Source organism: Delphinapterus leucas, chromosome 2, assembly GCF_059928025.1.
Source record: "Delphinapterus leucas isolate spDelLeu-1000000601 "Yukka" chromosome 2, BTC_Dleu_Yukka2, whole genome shotgun sequence".
In the NCBI taxonomy this organism is placed as follows: domain Eukaryota; kingdom Metazoa; phylum Chordata; class Mammalia; order Artiodactyla; family Monodontidae; genus Delphinapterus; species Delphinapterus leucas.
Genome location: NC_143130.1, coordinates 156,549,847 through 156,564,324, shown reverse-complemented (window position 1 = coordinate 156,564,324; position 14,478 = coordinate 156,549,847). Strand labels below are relative to the sequence as shown.

The 14,478-nt window shown below is 52.4% G+C and overlaps 1 protein-coding gene and 1 pseudogene across 9 annotated transcripts in view; one reads left to right on the top strand and one right to left on the bottom strand.

The window, feature by feature from the left end:
• Positions 1–14,478, bottom strand: part of ADCK1 (aarF domain containing kinase 1) — a 129,417-nt gene that overhangs the window by 68,193 nt on the left and 46,746 nt on the right. The gene's annotated exons all lie outside the window — the stretch shown is intronic.
• On the top strand, positions 8,826–9,846 carry LOC111176203 (ATP-dependent RNA helicase DDX19A-like; annotated as a pseudogene). The gene is made up of 2 exons (XR_016392299.1): positions 8,826–9,093; positions 9,465–9,846. The product of XR_016392299.1 is annotated as an ATP-dependent RNA helicase DDX19A-like (transcript).

The following is a 14,478-nucleotide window of genomic DNA, read 5'->3' as shown; positions in this document are numbered from 1 at the left end:
TAGAGCATTAGTGTGACACTCTCAGTACAAGTCGGGTTTTATTGTTTTGCTGCATTTCCCAGGACAGAGAAAGGGCTAGAAAGCTGGGGAATGTGACAAGAGGTTGCACTGGCAGTGGGGGGAACACAGGTCAAGTGCAAACCCTGAGATGTGGAAACAGGAAGGGCACATAACTGCTTCCAGTTCTGCTGTGCCAGGTGGCACACCTAGAGCCAGTCCTGTCCTCACCCGCTTCCCAGGGCAAGGCGTCCTCTGCTCCCCCAGCTGCCTCCTACATGTCATTCCTTCCCAGCCCCCAGGCCAAACCCTAAAACCTGCTTGGCTGAAACAGCATCTTCCCCTCTTCCCAAGGAGCTTCAGTCCCCACGCAGAACTACCTGTCATCGGCTCACACACCAAAGATGGGAGGAGCAGTGGGGGCCCATGAGAGACCCCTCATCACAATGCTGATGACATAGTTAATTTGCAGAAGCTGTTCCAGCTGTTGAAGTAAAAGCTTCTCCTTCTACAAAATCCGTTACACACACACACACACACACACACACACACGGCCCTAGAGCTCACGTCAGATCAGGGTACGTTTTTAATATCTGGAAACCAGGAACCCAATGCTGGATCCCAGCCTCTCAATGCTGAACCCCAAATTACTCAAACCCATGTGGACTCTCTGGCCTTCTCTGACCACTAAGGAGAGAGGGAGCCACTGTGCAAACCCCAGCCCTGTAGAAAGACCCTTCCCCAAACTGCTTGCAGGCTGACCTGCTAACACACTCTCCTCACTGTCCCCTCCAGTGCTGTGGTCAGAACCCCAGGAGTCCACTGTGGCACCTCCCTCTCCCTGGCCCCTCCCCACGTGATTCATCCTTGAGTCCTGTTGATTCAGCCTCCAAAGCACGTCTGTCCACGCCTCGTCCAAGTCACCATCACCTCTTGCCTGGACAACCACAGGAGCCTTGTAACTGGTCGCCCAGTTCCACCCTGATCCCCTGCAAGCCTGCAGGCTGGACTGCGCCATCCTCTGCAGGGAGCCGGTCAGTGCCAACCTCGGCTGTCCCGAACCGGCCCAGCACCTCTCCAGCCTCACCTTCCAGGGTGTCTCTCTGTCCAGCCACTACCACCCCTTTTCTGCCCCCAGGCAGATCCACTGTCTTCCCCACCCTGAGGCCTCTGCATTCTCTGTTCTCTGTGCTGCCTCCCCTTCCCCTAATTACCCTCTGGCCTCAGCTTAATCCTCACGTCCTCAGAAAGGCCACCCAGCCCCACACTCAGAGCACTCCTCCTCTCTCATGGCATTTACCACAAGTGTCATTAGATTTTCACTTTCCTGGTCGCTTGTTTAGCATCTGCCGTCCCCACAACTGGATCGTGAGCACCATGACGGCAGCTTGTTCATGCACGTAACCCCCGGCGCCCGCACAGCAGAGCTCGGTAAACATCTGCTGAGCCAATAAACGAATCAGCAAAAGATTGGTGACGTCCTGGAAGGGAGGTGGAGGGTCCACACGCGGGACCCCAGCCTCTGGGGCAGGCACACCACCCAGGCCCAGAGGTACAGGCTCCCTGGTCTGGCTCAGATTCAGACGCCTCCCTGAGATCCTCAGCCCTGCCTCTGCCTGTCAGCTCATGCCTCTCCACCTGCCCAAAGGCCCTCTCCAGGCCCTTCTGCTCGTTCTCCTTTTACAGCACTGAAGTCCCACTCAGGTTTCTCCTCTTTCAGAGAGTGTCCTAACTCACCCCTCCCTAAGACCCTATTCACTGATTCCAAGAACACCTGAAAACTGTAGCCCAAATTTCAGAGAACTTTCTCTCAGCCTGTCTTAACCTCTCATTAAGTTACATCTACAGCTCATTCTGTACCTAAAATACAAGCTCCTCCGAGATGTCAGAGTTGTATGATGTCAATAACTCAAGGAGAGCAGCCCACACAGTACCTTTCTCTGACTCTGCCCTGCCTGTACTGCTGTGGAAAGTGTTCTGTCCTCCGAGTAGGGGGGGTCTAACCCCACCTCTGCCACCAACCAGCAGCGTGACCTTAGGGAAGTTGCTTCACCTTTTCTGGGTCTTAATTCCTCACTTGTAAAAGGAGGTGTCAGGGTACTTGATCTTTGATCGCCCTCCCACTTCTATGACCCTGTGACACTGACCTTCCATCCAATGCTCCCCTAATTGTTCCCCAGCCCATCCCACCCTCTACACAGGCAGACATGCACCCATGCACACTACATCCGGTTCTCCACCTGGAGTCAGCTTACCCTCTCTGGTCTCACACACACACACACACACACACACACACACGGAGTCATCTCCAAAGTGGCACAGGCCAGGCACCCAAGGCACCACTCCTTGAAGCTGGGCCCCCTACAGCAGAAATCACCAAGGGAGCCTGGCCTGGGACATGGGCTCGTTCCTAAAGCTCCATGAATAAAGAAGCAGGCACAGCTGGCCTATTCATAATCAGCCTAAAAAATTGATTAGCCCTTTCCAGATTAAACATTATTGTTTCAACGATGAACATAAATCAGGCGGACGTGGAGGGCTTGCCTCCCTCTGCTGCCAAGGAGCAGCATCAGGTAGACGGCGAACGGGGTCAGTGGGAGGAGAGGGGGGCTCCTAGCTGGAGAAGTCCATGGGGGAGCAGCCCACTCCCCCATCACCAGCCCCTGCCTGCACACACATAGGGGGAGCACCTTGTCCAGAGGTGAGATGGAGAGGAGAGCCTGATGACCTCCCAGCAGGCTCCTTAGAGCACCTCCTCAGCTACCATCTGATTGGCTCTCGAGGCAACATAGGCCCAGGGCCAGCCCAGGGCTGAAGGCAAGGGGGAAGACTGGGGTGATGTCAGAGGCAAGAGCATGGCCCTCAGAGGCAGACCGGGTCCCACAGGCCCATCAGCGCAGCCGTGAACCAGCCCCTCGCCTCCATGAACGGTGTGTGTCTCTGGAGTCAGACAACACTAAGGTTCAGTTCCCAGTTGAGCCACTGTCCTGCTGTGTGATACTGAGTAAGTTACTTAGCGTCTCTGAATCTCAGTTTCTACATCTGGAAAAAATGGGGAAAGGGATACCTACCTCGCTGAGCTGTTGTGAGGACTAAGTGAGACCTTGTGTTTGAAAACACCTAACACATGCTAGGGAAGGAGAAAACACTTAATAAACATTCAGTTCCTTGACCTGCCAGGTTCCCCATCTGCCTGTCCCGCCTCCCACTCAGGAATGCTGGGAGAATCCATCAAATGCCAGAAGTATGAAACCTTGTGAAAAGCACAGGGATCCTTACAGAGAACAAGGGAACGCAGTGGTTAGGAACTTGGGTTCTGCAGTCAGCCCTGGCTTCTGCTCCTGACTCTGCCTGGTACTCTCTGTGTGACCTCAAGCATGTGACTCAACCTCTCTGGTTTTGGTTTGCTCCTCTGTAAAATGGGAATAATAATAGTACTTCCCCTCATAGGGCAGCTGTGAGGATTACAGGAATGATGCCTGCAAAGTTTGCCAGTGTCCCCCCATTCCCTCAGATCTTTCCTCCTTCTCTGGCCTGATTTGCAATTCTCTGTATTTGCATCTGTGCCTGAGGACTCCTCCTCCAAAGCCGCAGGAATTAACAGCGCTCTGGAGCAGCCATCACTCAGGAAGTTAGAAAGCTGGTGTATAAACACCCCACCTTCTCCTTTGGCTGTTGACTGGGATGATTCTAAGGTGACTGTTTAGCACCGTTTCCCAGTCTCCCCACAGCATTAACCTTCATTCACCCACTGGGGCAGCTGGTTTAAGAGCACACAGCCACCGGCTGACTTCTCTTCCCTGGACCACATTCCCACTTCCTACTGGAAGACCCTGAGCTTCCCACAAAACCACTTGCACTGGAACCCTTTTCTTGGAGTCATATTCTGGGAACCCCCAACTAGGATGAGCACCTCTCACGCCATGAGCACTGGGCCAAGGTTGGCAATTATGTTCACTGTAGGATGGGGCAGAACCTGGGACTCCTCCAGATCATTGCTTCTCCACCAGCCATCACCAGTAAAGACAACTGCTTGGCTCACATGGAGACAGAAACCACTGCGAGCACATCCAGCCGGCCCACACCACCAACCCCAGCCCTGAGGGTTGCAAGTGGAGACCCACCCCTTCTCCCTGGGAAGGGGAGGAAAGGCCACAATTTCATTCAAGGAGAAGATGAGGACCCTGCAGTCCCCCCAGCAGTCCCAGAGGGCATGGGGTCAGCTGTCCGGCCAGCTCCTTCAAGAGCAGTGACCGTGGCATTCATCCTCTGGCTTGTAGCCTCCTGACTCACTGCCCAGCTCGGGACACTTGCTCGGAGCTCCAGGGGGATGGCGAGAGAAGAAACTGGCCCTGCCCAAGCCCCAGGAGACAGCTAAAAAAAGGTTCTGTAGGGAGAGTTCACCTCTGCCATATGTGGATGATGGAAAGAGCCCCTTCCCACAGCTCCTGCCTTGGGCCCCTCCATCCATCCTGCAATGTTGGCTAACTCTGCCCGAAATGTCTTTTTCCATCAGTCACGGGAGCTTGCACACACGCACGCACGCACGCACACACACACACGCTATTAGCTGATTTGACTTAACATTACTTCCTGGGGCCTGTGGCCACCCCCTGAAGCCTACACATCAAGGCCCAACACTTATGTCCACTCTAACGCCCTCCGGGAACCAGTCCCTCCTCAGGGCTGGCAGCTGGAATGCAGGAGGGGCAAGGCCTTAGGCAACAGAGTTCAAAGCCTGGCTCTGCTTCCTTTAGCTATGTGACTGTGGCTGTTACTTAACCTCTCAGGGTCTCTGCTTCCTCATATGGAAAATTGGAACGGCAAAGTCTATCACACTTGCAGAATTATTGTTAAGGGTTAGAAGCAATTATCTGTAAGACATCCTGCCAATGGGTACTACACAGCAAGTACCAAATAAAAAGAAACTAACGTTACCATCCACTGACATGAACATCTCCGGTTCTGCTGGCCTTACGCATCTTTATGCCTTCTTCTGCCTTGCTGCTTCCCACCCGACCCCAATTCTAAACCTTGGGGTTTAAATGAGGGGGGTAATTATCTTACAGACCCCACCTCCTCCGACCACAGTGATTGGTCCGTATGGAACAGACAACTGTATTTGCTAATTAGGGCTACTACACCAAATTACCACTAACTGGGGGGGGCTTAAAACAACGGAAATATTGTCTCACAGTTCTAAAAGCTCAGCTCATCTGCAGTCAAGGTGTTGGCAGGCCTGCGTTCCCTCTGAAGGTTCTAAGGGAGAATGCTTCCTTGCATCTCCTTAGTTTCTGCTGGCTGCCAGCAATCTTCAGAGTTCCTCGGTTTATAGTTACATCACTCAGATCTCTGCTTCCATTGTCTCATGGTGTTCTTATAAGGACACCGGGCATTGGGGACCACGCTAATCCAGTGTAAACTCATCTTAAGTTGCCTAATTACATCTGCAAAAACGTTATTTCAGTCTCAGGTTCCAGATAGACATGAATTGGGGGGAAGAAGGGGGACACTTTATTTTATAAAATGAAACTAGAGTGGTGGGGGGAATTCCTCCTGGGGCCACAGATGGAAAGAGGTGAGGCTGAGAGCTTCCAGTGCCAGGTGGTCATGGAGGGAACATGAATGAAGCTGACCTGCAGGAAGAAGTGGAGAGACAGAGAGAATAGTCCGGGAAGAGCTCCCCAAAGGCTCAACTCCGCCCCAAGCCTTCCTAAGATGTGGTTACATTAGACAGGACACCTGCCTTTTTGCTTCAGCTCGATCAAGTTGGGGTTCTGATCCTCACAACCACAAAAGACCCAACGCACCCACCTGTTATGGGTTGGTCTGTGTCCTCTGAATACGCAGGTGTTAAAGTCCTAAGCCCCAGTTAGGGGGTTAGAACATGAACTTATTTGGAAACAGTGTCCTTGCAGGTGTAATTAGTTAAGATGAGGTCATGCTGGCATAGGGTGGGACCCCTAATCCAACATGACTGCGTTTATGAAAAGGGGCAATTCAGACACAGAGACAGACACACACACACGCGCACGCGCACACACACACGTGCACACACACACACACAGGGAGAACGCCAGGTGAGAGCGAAGGCAGAGATCAGGGTGATGCTTCTACAAGCCAAGGAACACCAAAGATTGGCTTCCAAACACCAGAAGCGAGGGGAGAGGCAGGGAACAGATTCTCCCCAACAGCCCTCAGGTGAACCATCCCTGCCGACACCTGGACCTTGGACTTCCAGTCATCAGAACTACAAGACAACAGAGTTCTCTTGTATAAGTCATCCAATTTGTGGTACTTTGTTACAACAGCCCTAGCAAACTAATACACCCCAACAAAGTTCCCTGTCATTCCAACCCCACTGGTCTGGTCTTGGCACAAAACAAGCTGTGGTCAGCCCTCGCCACCACACTGCCCGGCCTCATGTGCTGTCGTACTTTCCCTCCTTAAATCTTACTCATCCTCTAAGGCCCAGCTCAAGGCCCACCTCCTCCAAGAATCCCCTTCTGAACTTCCCCCAAACTTTTCCTTCATCAGACCCACAGGTGAGGCCTTGATTGTTCTCTAATTACTCCCTCTGTGCATTGTTTTGTCTGCCTGGCTTTGGGGGGGGAGGGGGGAGGCGGGGGGAGGGGGGAGGCGGGGGGAGGGGGAGGTGGAGGCGGGGGGAGGGGGAGGGGAGGCGGGGGAGGGGGAGGGGGAGGGGAGGCGGGGGGAGGGGGGAGGCGGGGGGAGGGGAGGGGGAGGCGGGGGGAGGGGGAGGGGGGAGGCGGGGGAGGGGGAGGCGGGGGGAGGGGGAGGGGGAGGCGGGGGGAGGCGGGGGGAGGGGGGGGGGAGGCGGGGGGAGGGGGGAGGGGAGGCGGGGGGCGGAGGCGGGAGGGAGTGACATGGCTTTGACATTTTCTGTATCCACCACAGCACTGGCACAGAGGTAAGAGCCTATCAGCTGCTCAACAAACCTGTATTTTCTGAGTGAGCAAAGCAGCAAGTGGTCGCCCCAGACTTCCTGAGTCAGTGAGTAGGACCACCATGAGCTGAGGCCCTTTCTTTCTCCACGGAACAGCCCAGACACAGCAGCTAAGCAGAGGGTTTGGGCACCACCCTGCAGGACAGATCCCAGAGAAGGGGAGCACCCCAGGCATGGCCTGTGGGCCAAAGGTGAACTGGTAAGCGCAAGGGTATGATCTCCCCAAAGCACAGACAAGGAGTGATAGAAGGATACGAAGAAGAGAATCCATCCCTTTGAGGGATAAGCTTAGGAAAATACAGCTTCCTGAAAGTCCACAAGAAACTACAAGGTCCCAAGTAGGGTGGAAGCTACCTGAGGCCCTCTGGGTCTCGCTGAGAGCAAGACCGGCCTCGTTTCCTGTGCGGGGCCTCTCCTTCTGGGCACTAAGCTTCCAGCCCTGAACAGAACAGTCCAAGAGCACTAGCCCTGGATCAGGAGTCATGAGGCCCAGGTTCTAGGCCTGCTTCTACCACTAAGCAGCTGTACCACCCTGGGCAAGTTACTTCTCCTCTCTGAGCCTGTTTGCTCACCTGTGAAAAACTGGGGTTGAACAAGATGATTTCTAAACCCTTACAGCGCATGAGTTAGTGACGCTCTTGGATAACCTGTGTCTAAAGCAGCTCCCGCTGGAAGATGAGGGCTGAACGAGAAGATCCAGTGTTTGTCAAACCCCAGGAAGATCCAAGTACCAGGTGAGGGGCTGGATATCATCTGAGGGTCCCGTCTTATTGCTTCAGTTCTTCCTCACAACCTTATACATGACAACCACAGCTAACAGCTACTGGGATTCACCACATGCTGCGCACTGCATTTTACATGGGTTAATCTTTCAATCCTCATCACAGCCCTGTTAATACAAAGGTTTTATTACCACTCTTGTTTACAGATGAGGAAACTGGGGCTCAGAAAGAACTAATGATACAATTAGAAGAGGGTAGCATTTGGGATTTGTGCAAGGCCCTCTGAATCCAGAGCCTATTTTATTAACCTTCATGCCACGCTACCTCAGAAATGATCCTTTTGCTCCTTCTAGAAGCCAGACCCTGACTGAGCCTCAGCCCGTAGTTTATTTTTTTATTTTATTTTTTTTAAGACTTTTTTTGATGTGGACCTTTTTTTTTTTTACATATATTACATGTATTCTTTTTTGCCCCTATTGGTATACAAATTGCTCTGCAACCTCTTTTTCACATTTAATAATGTATTTTGGAGATTGTTCCACATCAGTTCTTAAACGGTTTTATACTTTTGTTGGTGTCATCCATTCGGTGCATCATATTTTGCTTAGTTATGTTTTAATGAATGCATATCCTTGCATATATGTTATTTCACACATATTCATGTACATACAGGATGGATTCGTAACACTGGTCAAAGGCTACATGCATTAGTAATTTTGATAGATGGTTATATCAGTTTCAACTCCCACCAGCTATAGTTTGAGAGTAATGTGTTTTTTTCAATCAAAGAGAATTTGTACTTAGGAAAACTGTCTACACAATTAGAATATCTAACAAAGCAAAAAATCACTGGGCCAGGATGCTAGGACTCAAAACTACCAACTTATAAGGAAATCAATGAACCATGAGTGAAGGGATGGTATAAAAAGAATAAGTGTTATGCTAAAGAGAAAGAATTGGGTGATGGGGAATTACAGGAGGAAGTAGAAAAAGGGAAACTAACACTCATGGAGGGTTGACTGTGTAGGATTTAATCCTGACTACAGTGCAGTGAGATAGGTGTCATGCCCATTTTATCGTAGAAGAACATGAAACTTTTGGGTAACACCCCTGTGGTTGGAAATCTGGAATTAACTTGTTCTAACCCTGGAAGGATGGGCAAGGAGGCTTTCATTTTGAAAGCGGGTTTAGCCATGGAAGTACCCACAGAACACATCTTGTCTCCACAGTGGAAAGAGGTCAGAAGATCAGTGAGCACATTGTCATTGGCACCCCTGGGACCGTTCTGGACTGGTGCTCCAAGCTCAAGTTCATTGACCCCAAGAAGATCAAGGTGTTTGTTCTGGATGAGGCTGACGTGATGATAGCTACTCAGGGCCACCAAGATCAGAGCATCCGCATCCAGAGGTAGGAACTCATGAGCCAGGAGGAACTTCTTGGCCTCCTGATCCGCAGCATCATCTCCTTTTACTTCACCCTCCTCTTCTTGGCCCTACCAGGTTCTTTACTCTGCAGCTTTCAGAGGCATTTGTTTGGTGGGCCATTTCCATGTCACACTGACCATACCCCCAGCCTGGGTTGAGGAAGGAGACTTAGGGACTCTACCCCCACCCGTCCCTGCCCCACGTCTACTCCTCCCTCCTCGCTGCAGTGCTCCTCCCTGCTTTGCCACCTTCCTGGGGACGCAGGTCATCCAAGCCTGGGGAGGCTGTGCTTCTGTTCCTTCCAGTGAAACACTCGGTCGGAGTCATGTCGAACACCTGGGCCTTCCCTTGCAGGATGCTTCCCAGGAACTGCCAGATGCTGCTTTTCTCTGCCACCTTCGAAGACTCTGTCTGGAAATTTGCCCAGAAAGTGGTCCCAGACCCAAACATCATCAAACTGAAGCGCGAGGAGGAGACACTGGACACCATCAAGCAGTATTATGTTCTGTGCAATAGCAGAGATGAGAAGTTCCAGGCCTTGTGTAATATCTACGGGGCCATCACCATTGCTCAAGCCATGATCTTCTGCCATGTGAGTAGCAGCGGCAGCAGGAGGAGGCCTGCGGGGGAGGAGCTCCACTGGAGGGTGTGGCCCTGCACCCTCCCTCTCAGCCAGCTCCACTTCGTGCTGGGGGACCAGGTTCCTTCCCTGTGGCTGTGTATCTTGGACATGTGACAGGGATGTGCCTCACTCTCAACAAGCATTATTCCAGCGTGTAGCTGCCCCAGCATTACATCATGGCTCCTAGTGATAGGCACATGGGGGCTTCCACCGTGTTGCTGCCCACGGTGAAAATACCAGTCCCGCTCCTCTCTGAGCCCAGCTGAGACTCACTCAGGATGTATACCTATCTGCGCCTGACCGATAAAGGAAATGTGAGGTCTAGCTCCCTCGGAGGTCCAGAGCGGTTTTGATGTGGACCATTTTTAAAGTCTTTATTGAGCTTGTTACAATATTGTTTCTGTTATATGTTTTGGTTTTTTGGCCCACAGGCATGTGGGATCTTAGCTCTCTGACCAGCGATGGAACCTGCACCCCCAGCATTGGAAGGCGAAGTCTTAATCACTGGACCGCCAGGGAAGGCCCTCAGCCCGTAGTTTAGATAGCCCCAGACGCACCCTCGCCCAGCCCTCCACAGGCTCATATGGGAACGTCCCAGGGAACAAGGGGGCCAGTACCGAGCCAGGCGCAGAGCTGGCTACCCCAAGGACCCCAGGCCCTACAACCCCACACCACGATGTCCTAAGCTGGATGGAGTGTCTCAGTGCGTGTTATAATCCATTATTAAGCATCTTTTGTGTGCCAAGCACTGGACAGAGCTCTGAGGAAACCCCAAGATGAGTGGGAAGAGACCTGCCATCCTGAGAACATAAACCGAGCTCTGAGATGACCAGACGACCAGGCTGAAGTGAGGGGACCGCCCAGTTCAAGGGGACAGGGGCATCTGAAGTAGTTCTACAAGTCAACCCAACCACATTACTAACACCTACTCGGCGCAGAGCCCACACGAGGCCTCGTAGGGGACTCAAGACGGAAGAGCAACCGATCCTAACACAACAAAGAACTGCAACGGGGGAAGCACAAAGGAGCCATTAATCCTGACTGGAAGTACATGAGGAGGCCCGGGGGCCCACTTCACCAGACACTGTACCTCAGTTTCCTACCTGTAAAATAAGGAATAATGGTATCCATCTCAGAGGGTTCTAGTGAGAAGTGAGTTGATCCATGTGAAAGCTTTAAAGCAATGCCTGATACCTGGGCGGCATTGTGTGTATGTGTGTGTGTGTGTGTGTGTGTGTGTGCGCACGGTGTTCATCATCCTTTATCAAAGGATGATAAAGAGCCTGAGAAATAAAGGAGGGACATGAGAGGACAGGCCTGAGGTACAAATGCAGGTTGATGGGAAAACCCTGTGCAGCCAGGGTGCAGCTGTGTGAAGAGTGGAGAGGCCAACAGGGCTAGAAAGAAAGCAGGGGGCGGGGGGCAGCATTTGAGTTGCTCTCCGGGGGCCTCCATTCCACAGGTGTGAGAGGGACGTGGCCCAGGCTGGGTAAGGTTCACCCAGGAGCTACAGAAGAATCGGACGGTAGGCACCCCAGAGACCGGCATGGGCGCCCGCCCACCCCAGAGGAGGAGGCCTGCAGAGGGGTGTGGGCCTGAGGTGGAGCCAGGCCAGGAGGCCTGGGGAGGAAGGGCCAGTGTGGATGCCTCAGTCTCTCACCCAGTGACTAATGGCACGCCATCTGTCCCGGCTGACAGGAATGCTTCCCGCCATCCATCTCCCACTCGTTAAATTACCATTTTATGGCCAAAATCTCTCTCTCATAATTGATAAAAATCTCCTTTTGATGTTCAGCATTATTGGGGGCAAAATGTTTTTCTATTCTTCATTATGTTTTTAATATAAATGTATTTTTTATTGAGAGCTGCTGGGAAGGCTGGATGAGCCCAGGTCGGGAGGGAGGGTGGTCAGCTCCCCCCGTCCCCTCCCCCTCTCCCTCCCCACCCCGCATTCCAGCTCCTTCTGTTCCGTTCCCAGAACGCTCACACGGTAGCCTTGGGGAGGAGGGGTGCTGTCTGGGGAGACAAAGAAACCAGACGCCAGAAGAAGACCCAAAGAAGCAATTCTACAGACAGCTGAAGCCCTCAGGGTGGTCCTCAGCTGCAGGCCAGTAGAGCAGCCCAGGGGTGGTAAAGGGTGAGCTGACCTTGGCCCGGCCCCTGCCAGTGCGTGCGAGAACAGGGCAGGAGCCCCAGAGGGCACGGACCCCTGGGGGCTGGCATGGTACCTGGCACAGAGGAGTGCTCCATAAATATGTGTGAACAAATAAGAGATGGGCAGGGAGAAGTTGGGTCGGCATTGGAAAGAAGGCAGCAAGGAACACGAGCGCACGGAGGCTTGTGTCATCAGGGAGGAAAGTGTTCTGCCAGCTGTGGGCCCCCAGGTGGAATCAGCCCCAGGGGCAGGAGGGGCTCCTCTTACCTCTGTCCTAAGCTCTTCTCTAGCCCTAGTCCAACCCAGGGCATGTTCAGCCCTGTGCACATCCCATACCCACCTCCTCCAGGACAAGGGAAGTTGAGTCCAGCTGCCTTCCTGCAAGTGAGGAAGGCACGGTGGGTCCTGGACACAGCAGAGCCGCCGACTCACGGCCCTGGGCACCCGTGGCTCCACCTCATCCACGGAATCACACCAACAGTACACGGGAGGTGTTGCTGACGGGCCTCAGGAAACTGCCCGCTGAGCTGCCAGCAGCCCCCAAGGTGGGGGTCTGTTGGGAGGGTGGTGCTCAAGAAGCCCAGGGGACAGGCTCCAAGGCAGCCTGTGTGAGGTTTCTAACAGTGGGAGGGAAGGGGCTGGCCACTAGATGGAATGCTGGGTACCAATCAGGAAGGGGAAGAGAAAGGCCGATTCTTCTAGCAAAATAGTATCTGGGACCATACCTTGTATCAGAAAACCTGGCTAAAGACCCAACTCCACCATTTAAAGTCTCCCAGAACCTTGGTTCCTCGCACATATGAAGCATCCAGCGCAACACAGAAACAACAGCTAACCTTTGCTGGTCATCTGCTCTGTGCCAGACATGCTCTAAATGCTCCACATTCATTAATTCATTTAATCCCTGCAGCAAGCCTGTGAGGCAGGTACTGTCATTATCCCCATTTTACTGATGAGGAAACTGAGGGACAGAGAAGATACGTAACATGTCCAAGGTCACAAAGACAGTAAACCAACAGGCAGTCTGGCTCCTGCCCACCTCAAAGGCTCAAAAAGAAGCTCAAGGGCCATGTGAAAGCAGGACCCAGGGTACAAATGTGCAAGCCAAGCTAAGGGCCACGTGGGGAACTATGAGGGTTAATTTTACGTGTTAATTTGGCTGGGCCACAGTGCCCAGAAATCTGGTCAAACATTATTCTGATGTTTCCGTAAGGGTGTTTTGGGATGAGATATATATTTAAATTAGTAGACTCTGAGTAAAGCAGACTGCCCTCCTTAATATTGGTGGGCCTCATCCAATCAGTTGAAGGCCTGAATCGAACAAGACTGACCTCCCCAAGCAAGAGAAAATTCTGCCAGCAGATGCACATCAGCTCTTCTTGGGTCTCCAGCCCAATGGCCCACCCTGAAGACTTTTGACTTGCCAGCCTCCATAACTGCATAAGCCAATTCCTTAAAATCAATCAATCAATCACTATTTATTTATTAGATAAAAGAACACACACGTACCCTACTGGCTCTGTTTCTCTGGCCAATCCTGACTAATAGAAGAATAAAAATCCAGCCCTGGTAGAGCGGTCACCACCTGGGGGAAGGGATGCCCAGCTCAGGCACCTTTTCCTAGTTCTCACAAAGTTCTCTGCGTGCCAGCAGAAGTCCTGTGTGCAGGCATGCAGAAATGATATGGCTCAGCCCAGAGCCGGTCATTCACTCTCCAAGCCTACGGTCCCCTCCCCCAGCCCTGAGGCCTCCACCCAAGCCCCTGTTCCAGTCTCTGCACAGCCCCCACCCAGTGGTCCCACACCAGGAACCCCTTGCACAGGCCAGGAGTTCCTGCCTCACCTCCCCGCCTTCTGCTTTTGCCTCCGCTGGTCCTCACGTCAACAGTGCCTTCTCTCTGCCACCACCACCAAGCTTGAGAGATGAATGATGTTCCTGGGACCAGAGCTTCTTTATCTCTTTTTCTGAACTTTTGCTTACAACTGAAACATCGCCCTCCACCCGTACCTGTAGGTTTGTATGAAACAATGACGGGTGCATTTTCCCATCTGAATCACAGTGGTTCTCTTCTGCATTCTCACAGCCACTCTGGTCAGATGGCCCATCAAAACACTGAGCCCTTCTCCCTGGGAGCTAGTTACAAAACAAGGTGAAATCTAGATCCCCACCCTGTGGGAGCTCAGGGGTGAAAGACAGATAAAACATCTTTCAGAGCACAGAAGCCAAACCCCAGCACCCCAATACCAGCACAAGCATTGCCCCTAACAAAGGTATTTCTGTGCTCTGCTCCAGCCCCTAACTTCATTTCCTTTGGTTTTTCATAGAATTTAAGGGTTGGAAAGAACGTTATCTGATACAACTATGTTCTGGGACAATAAACAAAACTGGATCATTCACTGAAATATATTGTAAGGAGATTGGACTTGTCTGTATGTGCTGGGGGGGTGGGGAGAGATATGTGTGTGTGTGTTTATGACCAAACATAACTGTCCCATTGCAGCTGAGGGTTCCATCATCTCTTCCAAAGTCCCACTGTAACTCCTACCCCCAAGCTCTCCGCCCACCTCCAACCTCCCGCCTCCACCTTCCCC